We start from the raw sequence: 15,969 nt of genomic DNA, 5'->3' as shown, positions 1-15,969 counted from the left end.
GCTGTGTGGTCGATGCACATAATGACTTTTGATCCCACTAAGTAGGATCTAAATTTGTCAATTGGAAAAACAACAGTTAGGAACTCCTTTTCTATAGTTATATAGTTAACTTATGCATCATCAAGCATCTTGTTGGCATAGTAGATGGCATGGACCTTTTTTTCTTTGTCCAAGTACTACTCCAACTACATAGTCATTTGTGTTGTACATGATCTCGAATGGAAGTTCCTAGTCTAGATGTTGCATTATAGGGGCCAAAATCAATGCGTCCTTTATCCTGCAAAAAGAAGTGAGGCAATCTTTATCAAAATTAAAGGGCACATCTTGATTTAACATGTGTGTTAAAGGCTAAGCTATTATGGAAAAAAATTTTACAAATCTGCGATAGAAGCCTACATGTCCCAAAAAGCTTCGCATTCCTTTAATTGATATCAGTGGTGGCATCTTCTCTATGACTTCAATTTTTTATTTGTCCACCTTGATGCCTCTTTCTAATACTAGGTGACCAAGTACTATGCCCTCACGAACCATGAACTAGCATTTTTCCTAATTAAGTACTAGGTTTGATTCCTCACATCTTTGTAACAATTTAAAAAGGTTGGTTAGACATTCATAAAAAGTAGTGTCATAGACAGAAATATCATCCATAAATTCTTCCACATTATTTTCAATGAAATAAAAAAAAATATAGCTATCATGCTTCTTTGAAAAGTAATAGGGGACCAAATGGCATTCACCTATAAGCAAAATTGCCAAAGGAACAAGTGAAAGTTGTCTTTTCTTGGTCTTTTAGGTGAATAAGGATTTGGAAAAATCCTGAGTACCAATCTAAGTAACAGAAGCAAGAATGCTTGGCTAGTCTTTTAAGCATTTGATCAATGAAAGGAAAAGGAAAATGGTCTTTCTGGGTGGCACTATTTAGTTTGCTATAATCAATGAACATTCGCCAATCGTTAACAGTCCTAGTAAAAATTAGCTCATTATTCTCATTCTTTATTATAATTATCCCAACCCTTTTACGTACCACATGTATTGGACTAACCCATTTACTATCAGAAATAGGGAAAATTTCTCTTGCATGTAATAGTTTTTCATGTTAGGGTTAAGTCTCCTTTGATGCTCAATTGTGAGTTTACTATTTTTTTCCATAGGTATTCTATGCATACAAATAGAAGAGCTAATCCCTTTTAGGTCATCTATGGTGAACCCAATAATTTTCCTATGGATTTTCAATTCTCTTAATATTTTCTCCTCCTCTAGGTTAGTTAGACTAGCATTTATAATCATAGGAAAAGTGGAGTTTGCGCAAAAAAATGATACCTAAGGGTGGAAGGAAGAAGTTTTAGTTCTACTTGAGGTGCTTCTTCCTTACTAATTGGTGCTGATATGGTTAGGGTTTGTTTCAACTCCTCCCCTTAAAGTGATTAGGCTGATGGTAGTGGTGGGCTAGGTTCCACTATTTGCGCACAAGCTGCAATCTTTTTGGTTTCATCTTTAATGGTATTGCTATGCACAATACAAGCTTCTTGAGAATCTTTTGGATATCTCTTTTTGAACTTCTCTTCTACTAGCACATCAATAATATTCACCGTTAGGCATTTATCCATGTCTATCTTTTATTTCATATCTTGAAGCAGGTTGAATTCTACTCCCTCTTCTCCCACTTTGAGAGTCAACCGTCCATTTTTAACATTTATGATGGCTCTGGTAGTTGCTAAGAAAGGTCGGATAACAAAGTCAGTAGGTATAAAGAATTTATCAACCTTTTTTGGAATATTCTCCAGAATTCCAATTAGATACTTGACATATCTATCTGCCAGCTATAAAAAGATAGTATTTGGCTTTAGCTCTCCAACATTTAGTTTTTGACAATTAATAAAGGCAAAAGACTGACACTTACTTCCAAGTCACAAAGGGCTTTGTCAATGTTCATATTGCCTATCAGACAAAGTATGGAGAAACTTCTAGGATCATCCAACTTCAGAGGTAGCTTGTTTTATAGTATTGCACTGCATTCTTCAGTTAGGGCAACTATCTCATAGTCATCAAGTTTCCTTTTATTGGAAAGTATCTCTTTCAAAAACTTAGCATAGGATGGCATTTGAGATAGGGCTTTTGTGAAAGGAATGTTGATTTAGAGTTTTTGTAAAACCTCTAAAAATTTCCCTAACTGCTTGTCCATTTTAGCTTTTTGGAATTTTTGAGGAAAAGATAATAGTGGTTGATAGGGCTTAGGTAGTTCCTTTTTCTCTTCTTTCTTTTCCTCCTCCTTCCCAATACCCTTGTTAGCATGTTTTTCTTTTTCCTTTGCTTGAGCTTCGTTCTCACCAGAAGTTTCATTAGAATATTCTTATTTATCCTCTAGTTTTTGGTTTTCCAATATCTTGCTGCTCCTCAAAGTATTTGCCTTACATTACTACTTTGGATTCATCTCAGGCTGACTAGGTAATTTGCTAATGCCTTTGCTTGAAGAACTAGTTTATTGAGCTATTTGATTTTAAGCATTTTGTTATGAGTAGCCAATTGGTCCATTTTGGAAGTAAGCTATTTGATCATCTCATTTATTGTTGTTGGGTTGCTAAGAAGCTTTTTATCACAGATTTCATAGTCATCTTCAGTTCAGTCTGTTGTGATTGAGGAAGTTTTGGCTATCGAGGCTAGTTCTAATTTTTATTTTGAAAGCCTAGTGGTGTTGGTTTGTAGCCCTGTTGTCAAATAATCGGCTGGTTCTATTGGTTCTACTGGTTGGACCATGAGAAATTTGAGTGATTCCCCATCTAAGAATATAAGTTTTTGAGTAAGGATTTCCAATCACTCTTTGGTTGAAGTTCCCATTGTTATTCATATAGTTCACTTATTCTGTAGAGGGCTTATTATAGTTGTTACACTCTGAGCTTTAGTGTCCTCCTCCATAGTGGTCACAAAATTGATTACTAATCCCAATTACCTTGGCTTGCATTCTGTCAAGCCTCTTTGACAGTTCGTCAAATTAAGCATTGATCATACTTAGTGCACCCAATTCCAGTACTCTAGTTGTTCTCCTTATGTCCCCTCTTTCATTAGATTATTTAAAATTGTGATAGGTAACTCTCTTCAGAAGTTCCAAAGCTTCAGTAGTGGTTTTCTCCATTAAATCTCCCCCAGCTACTGAATCTATAGTGCTCCTTGTTGATGATAATAACCCATTGTAGAAGTTCTAAATGAGGAGCCAATCCTGGAAGCCATGGTGTGGGCACTCCCTCTGAAGATCTTTGTACCTTTCTCATGCATCATAGAAAGATTCATTATCTTTCTATCTAAAGGTATTGAGTTTAGCTTTAAGTTAGTAGTCTTCCCAGGCAAAAAGTATCTTGATAAAAAGGTTTGAGACAGATCGGCCTAGTTGGTGAATGATCCTGTAAGTTGAGATAATAGCCACTTTCTTTCTTTATCCCTAAGAGAGAATGGGAATGCTCTTAGTCAAATAACGTCTTCAGAAACACCATTCATCTTGAATGTACCATAGAGATCAAGAAAGCATTGGAGATGGTAGTATGGATCCTCCATTGGTGATCCTCCAAATTGAGTCTATTGAATCATCTAGAGCCATGCCGATTTCAGTTCAAAATTGTTGGCATCAATTGTTGATCTGGTTATACTCAGCTAGAATCCTTAAATAGTTGGAGCTCTATAGTCTCTCAAAGGTTTTAGACAATTGTCTACCATGGTTGAGGTTTCAGTTTCCTACTTTTATGGTGACTAAATTAATTAAGACCCTTTAAGATCTTTAATTAATTATCAATTCCACATAGGATCTTAGTTTATCTTAAGGTCAAAAACCCAAAATTCAAATTCTTATTTATTCAATATTAATTTTCACCTTTCAGTCCTTAAATTAATATTTAGAATCAATACTAAGTGGGACTCAACACATAACATACATTAAGAACACAATAAATTGAATCAAAGAATGAAATCCTAAATTTATTGAAATAAAATTAAATAAAATTCATAACTGAATTAAAAGTGCTACATCCCTAATTCCAAAATAAAGAAAACTACTCACTCATGGTGAGTCTTACAATCAAACATAAAATAAGAAAATAAAAGAAACATATCAGAAGAAATAGAATGAAGAAAACTAGAATGAGAATTTGTAGCTTTGAACTTTTGGAGCTGTGGCTGAGAATCTCTTCTGGAAATCTTGCTAATGATCTCTCTTAAGATGGATTGTTATGCTCTAAAACAAAACAATCGATCCCCGCTTTGTTTCTAACTTCTTGTATTTATATCTGGAATAAAAATACTCAATTTAGAGTCCTAACAGCTTAGAAGTCCCTTTAGGTTGAATAAAAAGGAAGAAAAGTCAAATTGGAATTCTCTGTTGGTAGCCTTTACACAGCCCGTGTAGCATTACAAAGCGTAGGGCTGTGTAATTCTCTGGACACCTTAACCTTGCACCTTATGGAGGAGCAAAAGATTACACGGGTTAAGGATGGTTACAAGGGTCATGGTACATGGCTCGTGTACTGGCTCTCTCCCATAGCTATATTACACGAGTCATGGTTCATGATTGCATGGCCTGTGTAATACTTCTAACTATCTAACTTTTACATTTTAACTTACAAACTCCTCCATACTTGTTTTATGCCTTAGGATTGCATCAAATCACCTGATATAACACAAGAATTAAGAAATTAAGCTAGATCAACATAAATTTTAAAATATAATGAAATTAACTAAAAATCATGTAATTAACTAACTAAATGTGAATGAAATGCAACAATTACTAGCCCTAAATACCTAAATAATGCAAGTGCATCATGAATCCATGGTTGGGGACTTAATCCTCAAAAAAGTCAATTTGGCTAAAGGGAAGGCTGGACTAAGCAAGATTTAGCAAAATTAGGAAGGCACCTACATAGTCTCCAAAATCATCTGCCCTAGCACCTACAAACTTGTTGAGATCAATGGTAAGGCCGTGCCTAGATCTTGGAACTTTAACAATTTAAAGAAGTTATACTAGTAGAATTGAATTCTTTTTATTTATTTAAATAAGGGCACCATTAACCTATGTAGTCTCTTTATCTACTTCCCTTTAATTATCACAAGAGAGTCACTAGCTTGAGCAACTCATCTATTTCAATAAAGGATCACATTCGGTTCTATTTATTTATGTTTTCAAATTTAACCAATGCGTTTATTCGCTTACCTACTGGGCTCGATTACTTACCCACCCTACCTAAAGCATATATCAGCCTACCAAATTAACTAAGGTATTTATCAGCCTGCTACCAGGCTTGATTACCTTCCCAACCTTTGCTAGCCAAATTAACTAAGGCATTTATTTGCCTACTTACCAAGCTCGATTACTCACCCACCCTACCTAAGGCATATATCTGCTTGCCAAATTAACTAAGGCATTAATTCGCCTACCTACCGAACTCGATCACTTGCTCACCCTACCTAATGTGTATATCAACCTACCAAATTAACTAAAGCGTTAATCCACCTACCCACTGAGCTTGATCACTTACTCGTCCAACCTAATGTGTTTCCTTACCTAACTCAAAAGGCATTTTACTCACCCTTCCATCTTGGCATTTATTCCCTCATTTGCAAAGGCTGTTACTCACCCACTCAACTACGTGTTTACTTACCCATTTAGTCCAATGTAGTCACACAATGAGTTAAAACACTTAGTATAAATGGTCAGACACACAATTAAATAGAGTATTTATTTTCTCAAGTAACACATATTACTCCATAAAAAGAGAGAGAGAGAGAGAGAGAGAAGGAGAAAAGAGTCTAGGGACTTTTGGAAAAAAGGCAAATATTCTATTAATTAAAATAATATATACAAGGCTTGAAGAAAAATAAAAGGAAAGCACATGAAAAGGGCAAAAAACATAATATAAAGCACCTATTGAACATCCCCATCATCGCCCCTAGCCTATTTTGCTGTCTTATCCCTACTGTTGCCCAGAGCAGAAAAGTTAGCTCAACCTGGCAGTAGATCCATCACCCAGCTAAAGTCCTCGTCCAAATGCCTCTTTGATAGCCCGACAATGATAACTGTCTGAAGGTCTGAGTAAGTATTTGCTAATTTATCCAGTGAGGCCTCCTCTTACTCCATTAGCTGGGCTTTTAATGCCTCCACCTATTTAGCATGACTAGTTTGAGCCACCTCAAGCTCGCAGTCCAGCTCACCCACTCTTCCTTCAACAATTGCTAGAAGCCCTTTGGTTCCTTATTCCAGTGATTCATGTTTGCCATGGACATTTGGGTGAAGTTATGTTGAGACTGTATCACACCATAACTTCCCTTCAGTAGCTTAAACTTCTCTTGGACTATCTAGGTGGCAAACAAGGCTTCCAAGTTACAGTTGGCCAATTTCACAAAGAGGTCATCATCATCCTCCTGATAAAATCGAAGTTGATCATTCAGTAGTAGGAGCTTATTGGCCAACAACCTAGTGAGAGCATAGTTATCCTTCATGGTCTTGTGCTAGGCTAATGCGGCCTCCAATCCTTACAAGCGAGGTGGAGTAAAGGGAGGCCTAGGGCAATTGCTATTGGGTAAGTAAGTCATTGAAATAGTGGTATGGAGCATCGATAGCTTGTGTCTTGCCCTTCACCCAATAGGATGTTATCTTGGCAGAGTGAGACTTCTTCCTATTTTTCTCTTTTGAGACTATCTCTAACCAATAGTCTTTTCTCTTCCTCAATTAGTCTAGCCATAATTGTATAAATAAAGGACAATTAGTAAGTCCACTAGAAGCACAAAGGAAGTTTGAAGGCTTTATCCTCTTGCATAAACACCAGAGGTGTGTCTTCTATGGTTACCTCCCCAAAGTCACCCCTACTAGTAGTGCTCCATTCTCAACTAAACCTTTATACATGTTAGTTTCTTGGGCAATCAAAGGGACAACAACAACATCACCTCTCTCAGTTAAACTTTTTAGCTCCATGATAGCTATTTACTTGTGCTTAGATAAGGGGATTTGTCCTTTTTACACCTTCACGATAAGTGACTAGGATAGGGGGAAGTTAACCAAGCTAATGCCCTTACCCTACCCCGAGTAGAAAGAACTTGTTCTTCTACCTCTGATGAATGAGGGAAAACCCTTGAAGAGATGGCACTCTTTCTTAGCTTGGAAGTAGTAATAGTCATAGCCAGGGTGATCCAAGAGTTGAAAAAGGCTAGCAAATATCTTTGCCCACACTTTATGTTGTGTTAATGGCATAAGCCCCTAAATGCCACTAGGGTCCTCCAGCTATTAGGCTCTAACTAGGTAATACAAATGTTGTAAAATTCTAGCACCTCAACATAGAAACGATCTAAGGGAAGGCAAGGACCAATCTTGAAAATCCCTTCATAAATACAATAGAATTAGGTTAAGGAATAGAATCATGCGTTCTAAGCTCCTTCTTGACATGAAGGAATAAATACCTGTCTGGCATGTGGTATTTTTGCAAAATAAAATTAATATGAGTCTTCTTCAATTTTGATTTGATCAGGCCGATAGGACCGCTATCATCACTCGTCTGTCCAGGATCCACTCTACCTAATCTGCTCGCTATAGTCGCCCGTCCAACTCCTTGCATGCATGCCCTAGTAAGGTTATTCTCAACTTCCTCAGTCGCCTGTGCAGGGCCATTGACAGCAGTCTTAGGGTCATTAGGGCCCTCAAGTTAAAGAAGTGCATGCATACGCACTGTTAGGTGTCTCTTATGAGTGTCTAGGTGAAACAATTACTTGGAAGAAAAATAAAGTACCAGGAAATGGTACCGGTCGAAGGCTGAAATACCTATGAACTCCTCCTATGAATTTCAAGAATGAAGGCAAAGGCACTCCTAAGCTCTTAGCTCTCTTAAAACTCAAAAGTGAGGAGGAAACTTGGCATATGTAAGAGGGCATTAAATGCCCTCGATTACTAAAAAGGCGCTTGGGAAGCTTGACAGACGTGACCATTCAATAACTCAAGGTTAATATGATAGTATAATTTTTCATCTGCCAAAAAGACTATTCAACTCACATGGTGACATGGCACAATCTGGACCGTTTAAAAAGTTAACCCTCAATCACTAAGAAAATTAAACCTAAAGATTCAGACAAGATGATATTACTCACCTAAAATGACTTATCAAAGTATAACCCATTCAAATGAGGGATGGGAGGTAGTCATGGAAGGTCAACTCTTTCACCCGAGCAAGATTCCAAGATACTCACAAAACGAAGTCAGAATCCCAGTCCAACGAGAATTGAGTCCCACAAGGACTCTAGCAACCAATATCCAAGACATTCGAAGACTAAGTCCTATCCTAACCCAAACTCCAAATCAAAGTAGGAGTCCAACAGGTGCTTATATATATGGGAGCTAGCAGGTACACACAATCTAATCTTACTCACATTCATTCTATACTTTTATCCTCTAATTCCCAATATTGACATAACTATTAAAGAGGTTGCCCAAACCAACCACCTGGTTTTCTTAATTATTTTGTAGATTTATAGCCATAAAGATACCTAAAGTAGCATTAGTTACCAATTTTCTAAATCTTGAATTTGGTATCTATAATCCAAAATTTTAACCAATCTTCAATTATGAATTCTTCTACTTATGTCAAGGAGTGTTGGATTATCAATTGAAGTGCAAGTGTAAAACCATGGCTTTAAAGCTCAAAGATGATTCAAACAATCAAGGTCTTCCATCCAACTTTAACTGTTTCTTCAGTTGCATTTCTTATTTCCTCAGCTAACTGTAAACTGGAGAAACATGGTTACTACTTTGGTTGGAGGATCATTTCTCTCTACTATCCTCTAGGTTTTATTCGATAGAATTACATCTCCCAAGGTTTTAGACTTTTTAAATGCTGAAGACTCAATGATAGATTATTCAATAAGTTGAATTTTGTAATACCCCACACTTAAGGTAGTTGGGATTCATACCTGAAAGGGAATATCAAAGTCCCAAAGAGAAGAAAGACTAAGAGGAATTATGTGTTTGGAAAAGAGGACATGAAAGGAGGGATTAAAATGTAAAAGGCTTGTCTAAGCAAGTTCTACCACTAAAGTTGGTCTGGAGTAGAATATATAAATCAAAGGTTTAGGTGTCACACTAACCATCTCCCTCATTTTCTCCACTTCTTTCCTTTTTTTTCCTCTGTCACTGCATTCCCTTTAATCCCTAGTCCCATTAACTCATTACCTTAGCCTCTACATGAAGGAGAATCCTCTTAAATCTCTTAAAAGCTTAAAGAGCACCCTTTCCTCTCCTCTTTCAAGTGAGTGAAAAAGAAGTGGGAGAAACTCCTTCAAATGGAAACCCTAGCAAAGAGAGGTAAGCTCCTTGTCTTTCTTCTTAATATGTTTAAAGGGTTTAGGGTTATTATATTATATCTATAAGTTGGCTTAGGAATGGGTTAGAGTTATTTCAGGGTTTTATGTAAATATGTTATATTTGAGTTAAAATGAGTAGATTTAAGTTAATAATGGGTGTTGTAGTTGTTTCAAGTCTAAAATGGTAAAAGGAACCTAGAGTGAGAAAGTTAGGACTAAATGTTAGGATTTAAAGGTTGAAATCCTAACTTTTGCACTGTGGATGAATTCTAGGTAATTCTAGGTTTGGCCATTGAACCATAGATGTTTGGTTATGGATTCAAGTGAATAGTCATATAAATAGTGCAAGGCAGCCTTTGACTACTGAACCTATTCTAATTGAGAGATCCCAAATCTAACTAATTATGTTTAAGTCCTAAATTGAGAACCCTTTAATCCTTTCCCTGGTAGACTTAAAGATAAGACATAGAAGACCTGGAGACAAGGGATCTAAGGGCCATCTATCAAAGGTAAAGTAAAAGAGTCCTGTAACACCCCTATTTGTATAGTCTAGTATATTTCACTATTCTGGTGACGGGTGTCGATTCGGATAATTAAGAGGATTAGAAACACATCTAAGACAACTAAATGAGCCCTAAACACAAATAATTAGTAATTGTCAATTAGTTAAGTATAAATAAGAAAAACAGAACATAAGAAGTTAAACGAGCTGAGAGTCATAGCGATGGGTGACCTTCTCGGGAAGGACTGCGAAGTCGATTTAAACTCAAATTTCGAACCATAAAATGTGACGTTGCGGTCCTTAGGACTATTGCAAACACAGTGGAAAAGAGAAAATCACGAAAAATAATTGTTAAGCCGGTCAAATAATTAGGTCAGGGATTCAGAAGAAATATTGAATTATTTGCAAACCGGATCGAACCAGCGAGGGACAATTTGGTCAATTGACCCTGAGAGCTGATTCCTGACTTAACTGTCAAATAAAATCGGAGAAAAAAAATTTCAGAATCGGGAATTAAATTAAAGAACTAATGAAAAAATAAATAGAAAAAAGAAAAAGGAAAATGAAAAAGTGAAAAGTGATGACATCATGCATGACATCATGCATGATGCAATAAATATTATAATTAAAATTTAATTGATTTAATTTATGGTCTTCCTAAAGGATAAATTCATAAAAGAAAAAGAAAATAAAGAAAAAAAAAGACTTCATCTTCTCCAAGCCGTCTCCCATCGCTCTCAGCTCTCCCTTTCCACAAAACTCCATTAAAGCTCATCTTTGAGCTTGCAATCTCAAAATCCCACCATAAAAAAATAGTCTACCACAGATAAAACTTATTTTGGCAACTAGAAGAGGAGCTTGAAGAAGAAAGAAAAAAAAAAGGAAGAGATTGGAAGGGAAAGAAAATTCTTCATAAGGTTAGTAAGCAAACTTCAACCTTTTAGTTTAATCAATGTATTTATAGCATAAAGAACTTAGAAATATGTTTAAAATGAAATTAAAAAAAAAAGTGTGGAGGACTAGTCATGGATTTCGGTCAGCTAGGGTTTTCCATGATAATGTATGAATTTGCTTGAATTAATAGTGTAGATAAGCTTAATTGAGTGATGGAGTGATGTTAGTATGCTTTGAATTAGTTAAATTTTAACAATTAGTGTAGTCAGGGTTTTGGCACCTCGGGTTTAGAAGACAAAAATGTGAAATTTTGTTAAATGATGTGTTTGACCTTGTTGGCATTGAGAAATGGTCATTTGTAACCAATTGAGGTATGTTGGAAGTATTAGAATTAGGTTTAGATTCAAATTGGATGTGGGTAGTATGCAGGTAGCTGGACCAAGGTCCCTTTCAGGGACCAAAACTGAAACTTTATAAGCCCAATTAGTGTGAGGCAAATTGGGAATGAAACTAGACACAAAATGACACATTTTTCATTTAGGAATCATGCCCAAAAAGTGACCATAGCATAGTGAACAAATTGGCCAAATCCGGGTGTGAGTGTTCTGCCCTGTACAAAAATGACCAAATGAACAGTATTTGTTTATTTAGCCATAACTTGGGCTAGGCAGGTCTAAATGACCTGAAATTTTACCAGTAGAAAGCTGAGATATAAACCTAAAACTTTCATGAAGAACACAAATCCAAATTATGCCCTTAACCAGGTCATTTAGCCACCCAAAGTTGGTGACCTAAAACTGCCAGAATCCAGAAATTTGCCCAGAAATCTGGGTAAGTCCAATCCGGCAGCCATGATTCAAATGGCTATAACTTGAGCTATAAAACTCCAATTGGAGTGATTCAAAAAGGAGAATAAATTTAAGACAATAAGAAACAATTTTTGTGAAGAAAACTTAGCCAAATTCTAACAGCAAAATGATTAATGGAACAGTGCAACATAAGACACCAAAACTGAAAATTTGCAAATTTGCCTAAAAGACTTAAAATTTGAGTAAACAACCAAAACCAACAAATTTAGTAACTAAAATGTGGTATGTGGGTGAAATTAGAATTCCCATACCTATTAAGCCTTAGAAAGTCAACAAATTGACTTGAATAGTATAGTGAATAGTAATCCCGAAACACAAATTTTAAAGAACGTCAATTTTAGCATATTAAAGCTAGGTATAAGTGAATTTGAATTTATTTTGGATTTATGATGAGTTATGATATTGAAACACTATGAAACAGTGTGTTTCAGTGGAAAAGAATACCGGGAAAGAACTCGAGGGATCGAGTCAAGGCCAAGAGGCGACTCGCTTAAGGTTTTTGCACAACATCAATATGCTTTAAAAATTCATTTACAAAGTGCAGGAAATGTGTATTATGCTTTTGCTTTGAATTGTTAAAAGTTTATTTGTGTATGTTTGAAATGGCAATAAATGTTTAGTAAATTGTTAAGATAAGTTTTGAAACCACAGTGTCATGACCATATATTTGAACACCTCACTAGCATGACTAGTGGGGGAAATCAGTTTCGAATTTTGATTCCTTCTCTGGCTGAAGTGTTGAGGTGTGTGCTAGTAGAAGAAAAAAAAGAATGGGTTCCCATATATTTGAGCTAGCCAGCCTTGTGTTGTGACTTCTCCTTAGCCTATGGCTATTGAGATTATATTTGTTTCGAATGGCATGATATAACTGCGTGTTTTTTATGAAATTGTTTTGAGACTTTCAAAATAAAATTGTTTGGATTAAATGCATATAAATCATGTTTTGTATTTATTTCTCATATTCAGTTTAAATTTTGAATAAATATGATTTAAATTTCGCATAAAGATTATTTTAGTATGTTATGCACCATTGAGTCCTAGTACTCAGCGATGGCTGTTATTGCTGTCGCAGATATTGAGACTAGAGGAGCAGCAAAGTGAGCTGTTGAGGATTGAGGAGCTACCTACTCTGAAGTTTATCGGGTATATTTTATACCCTGATTGTAAAAATTAATTTGATGTATGTAATGTATGTAAATGTAGAAAATGGTCATGAGCAGTTTTATAGAGTTGTATAAAACCTGTAATAAATTTTAGTTTGGATTTTTCTTAATGTAAATTTTTGTAATGATGTATATAAATTTCTTTATCTTTAATTACATGTGAATGGAAGTATTTTGTTTTAATTTGAATGAAATTGAATTATAGTATTTTTGATGATGTTGAAATTGGTTGAGATGGATGTTGAAATGATGAAGTTGTTGAGATAAATCTTTGAAAGTGCTTTTAAAGAACTGTTTTCTCAAAATATAGACGGTACTCTGCCAAAATTTTTATAAAATTTGCAGAAAAATAAAATGGTACAAAAATTTTAACTAGTTTTCAAACTCTAATTAAATGTTTTAATACCTAATAGAAAATGCTCACCACTTATGAAAGTAAGAAAATTGTTTTAAAATCCCTTGTAGGGTACTTAATGAGTTATCGGTAGGTGAAGTTCGGTAGTTCATTAGGTATTCTACGGGATCATGTTATGCCTTACAGAGGGGTAAGGTGTGACAAGTCCAGCAACCCCAAGTGAGTAGAACCTATTAAACTTCTTTTAAATAAATGTTTTATATTGCACATATATGCATTCATGCATCATGATATATGCTACTAGATATATATGCATCTTTAGGTTTATCTATTTTATGTATGAATATGATCACAAATATGCTGCATAAGGTAATTATGCTGTGTTGGTAATTCATAGATAACCTACTAGTTCTCATTGGGAAAGGAAAGTAAGGGAAATGTATGCATGCTAAATGGACTCGTAAACTCCCTTAGAAGAATGGGCATACTCCAAGACGTAGGCATGAGATCCATAAGCCTATAAAGGAAGGGGATGTCGAGTAAGGCAATTTTGTGTCTCTAACATTCGAGTACTAGGAGTTACATTGATCCACCTCAAGTATGTCACACCTTATCTCTCTGTAAGGCATAATATGATCCCGTAGTATACCCAATGAATTACCAAACTTCGCCTATCGATAACTCATTAAATATACTACAAGGGATTTTAAAATAAATGCATTTCTTATTTAAGAGAAAATAAGAGTGAAAGAGTTATTAAAATGCCATTAGATTAGGTACATATCATACAATTCATTTTGAATTTATTTAGTAGTTTTAAAATTTTTGCAAAAATTTCAACAGAGTGACGGCTAAAAACTTAAGAAAACAGTTCTTCAAAACCTGTGAAAAATAATTTATAACAATATATATATTTCACAATTCAACTCAATCCAACAGTAAAACCTCTCATTCCAGTTTCAACAATTTCATCATAAAATATCATTCATCATTTGCAGAATTCCAAAAAACAGAAATTTAAATGTTTGCATTCATTGAGATATCAAAGTCTATATTACAAAATTTACATTAATTGAAGTGACCAAAATCACATTACAAAGATTTTTATACAATTGCTCAATTTTTATGCATAAATACATACAGATATATATACATCGAAACAAATATACAAGGGTATACCTAAAATGTATACCCGAAATTATGTCCTATCCTGCACAATGCTGCTCATTCTGCAGCACCTTCCTTTTTCTTACCTGCAACAGCATAAAATAGCTATCGCTGAGCAAAGACTCAGAGGTGCACAACTATAATTTAAAAAACACAGTTTGTCAAAAGGGGTAAACCAGAGTTTACAACATTCACATTTCTATAAATCATGAAACTAACATCCACATTTTCAATAATATTTTATCAAAATAATTTCAAACATTAGTGTTGCCACAATTCACACAACTAAGGTCATGACATAAAATTTTCAATCAATATCGTGTTGTACACCACGACAAAGCAATCTATAACCTCACTAACTGAAATTAATAAGGAAGGTGGCTAGCTAGCTAAATGAGTACTCATCCGAACTCAACCTCAATTGACAAGCTAGAGAGGGAGGAAACATAAACAAACTCAACCCCATAGATGGAGGAGGAACACAATAAGCATTGCCACGCTAAGTGTTGTTTCAAAAACTAATCCAACAATTTCATTCAAATAATTTCCTTGCAAATCAACAATCACATTTCCTTTATAAATTTCCCCTTATAGGGTTGGCAACACACAATTTCTCAAATTGAAATTCTCAATGCAATAAAAACCATAACTCAATCATACAAACTTATTCAAATCAATTTCAAATTGAAAAACAAAAAAGAAGGTTTAGTTGTGCACAAACCTCTTTATACTCCTCTTTTCTAGTTCAACTTTCCCTCTCCTTAGGAGACTCCTTTTCCACTAAAAATATACAATGGAGATGTCTCAATACTTAATTTAACTACCACTAATAGTCAATTAATTAATGCCTAATGAATGCCTAAGTTACTTAAGCAAATTTTAAAGAGTTGAGTTCTGGACAGATTTATGTCCTCAATTTTGAACCCAATTTCAACCTAGTTCTACTCATAATCTGGTGAGGTGTTCTTCATAAAAATTGTCCCTCTCTATCTTAGTTTTATTTTTCAATTTGAATCACTCCATTCGGAGTTTTGTAGCTCTAGTTATAGTTAATTAACCAAGTACTGGTCCAATGACTAATATTGTTCCAGAACAAGGTAGATTCTAGAACTCAAACTTTTTAAGTCATTTGATCAAGTTACAGCCATAATTTGGCTTGGTGTTCTTCATATGAGTTGTTCCCCTATGTCTCATGGTTATACAGGTTCAAAATTTTCTAAATTTGAGGCTGTATAGGGTGAGTTATGGCAATTTAACTAACCTGGACTCATAAACCCTACAACTCCATAATTCTAGGTTTCAGATCAGGTTTTGCAATTCCTATTTGAGATCTTTACACTCAGAATTTGAGTAAGGTTTCTAAACCAAAGTTTTAGCCTTAAGTCTTAGGTTTTTAGATCATTTTGGCTCATCCCATTTGCAATTTCCCTTTCCCTCCATACAAGCATGATTTTTCAATTTTTCATGTAATTCAAACTTATTTCTATGAGTATACTACAAATTAAATTAAAAAAGAGGCCTACCTCTATTGGGGGTTCTTCCAAATCTTTTAATCTTCAAGTTTTCTTCCAATATTTTGCTCCCAATCTCCTTATCAAAGTCTACTTAGAAGTTTTCAAGTGGTAGACTATGAAAATTATGGGGGAAAAGGTGGGTATGTCAAGCTCAAGTAGCTTAACAATGGTGGAAATGGTGAGG

At 35.0% G+C, this 15,969-nt stretch overlaps 1 non-coding gene across 1 annotated transcript; it reads left to right on the top strand.

The window, feature by feature from the left end:
* The first annotated feature begins 3,218 nt into the window (after nt 1-3,218).
* LOC131178826 (small nucleolar RNA R71) lies at nt 3,219-3,325 on the top strand. Its single transcript, XR_009147835.1, has one exon. It is a non-coding gene; the product is annotated as a small nucleolar RNA R71 (small nucleolar RNA).
* Nucleotides 3,326-15,969: the final 12,644 nt, after the last annotated feature.

The sequence above is a fragment of the Hevea brasiliensis genome, chromosome 3 (genome assembly GCF_030052815.1).
Source record: "Hevea brasiliensis isolate MT/VB/25A 57/8 chromosome 3, ASM3005281v1, whole genome shotgun sequence".
NCBI lineage: Eukaryota > Viridiplantae > Streptophyta > Magnoliopsida > Malpighiales > Euphorbiaceae > Hevea > Hevea brasiliensis.
Note: the sequence above shows the minus strand (reverse complement) of the source record. Positions and strands in the feature narration are given on the sequence as shown.